The sequence below is a fragment of the Nematolebias whitei genome, chromosome 23 (assembly GCF_014905685.2).
Source record: "Nematolebias whitei isolate Nwh7 chromosome 23, NemWhi1, whole genome shotgun sequence".
Classification (NCBI taxonomy): domain Eukaryota; kingdom Metazoa; phylum Chordata; class Actinopteri; order Cyprinodontiformes; family Rivulidae; genus Nematolebias; species Nematolebias whitei.
The window spans coordinates 1,444,718-1,445,286 of record NC_056520.1 but is presented as its reverse complement, the minus strand read 5'-3'; the positions used below and the strand labels follow the sequence as shown (position 1 = coordinate 1,445,286).

General features: G+C 40.9%; 1 protein-coding gene across 1 annotated transcript in view; it reads right to left on the bottom strand.

Annotated features, from left to right (window-relative positions):
* The window catches only part of LOC119428810 (zinc finger protein GLI2), an 82,999-nt gene that overhangs the window by 17,852 nt on the left and 64,578 nt on the right, over window positions 1–569 (bottom strand). The gene's annotated exons all lie outside the window — the stretch shown is intronic.

Genomic DNA, 569 nt, shown 5'->3' with positions numbered 1-569 from the left:
TGAACATATTGTACATTGTAGCCACACATGGGGACATGTAGTGACATTTTGCATCTTGTCGCAACACCTAGCCATTTGAAATGCCTCAAGCCACTCTCAACTCATAATGACTCAAATCTCCTCATGGCCATGCATATTAACTCGTAGTTACTTGTAGTATTTCATATTAACATGTAGAAACATGAAGCACTTCCACAGCATCCTACGTCAGATGACCAGGGCAACATTTCTTACACTGTAGCATGTTCCACGCTAATACTGTAGTATGTTCCACGCTAACACTGTAGCATGTTCCATGCTATCACTTTAGCATGTTCTATGCTATCACTGTAATATGCTCCATGCTAATACTGTAACATGATCTAGGCTAAAGCTGTAGCATACGCCACACGTACACTGTATCATGTTCCATGCTATCACTGTAATATGCTCAGTGCTATTACTTTAGCATGCTATTGCTGTAACATATTATATGCTAACACTGCAGCATGCTCTATGCTAATGCTGTAACATGTTCCACGTTATCACTGTAGCATGCTCCCTGCTATTACTGTAGCATGCTCCCTGCT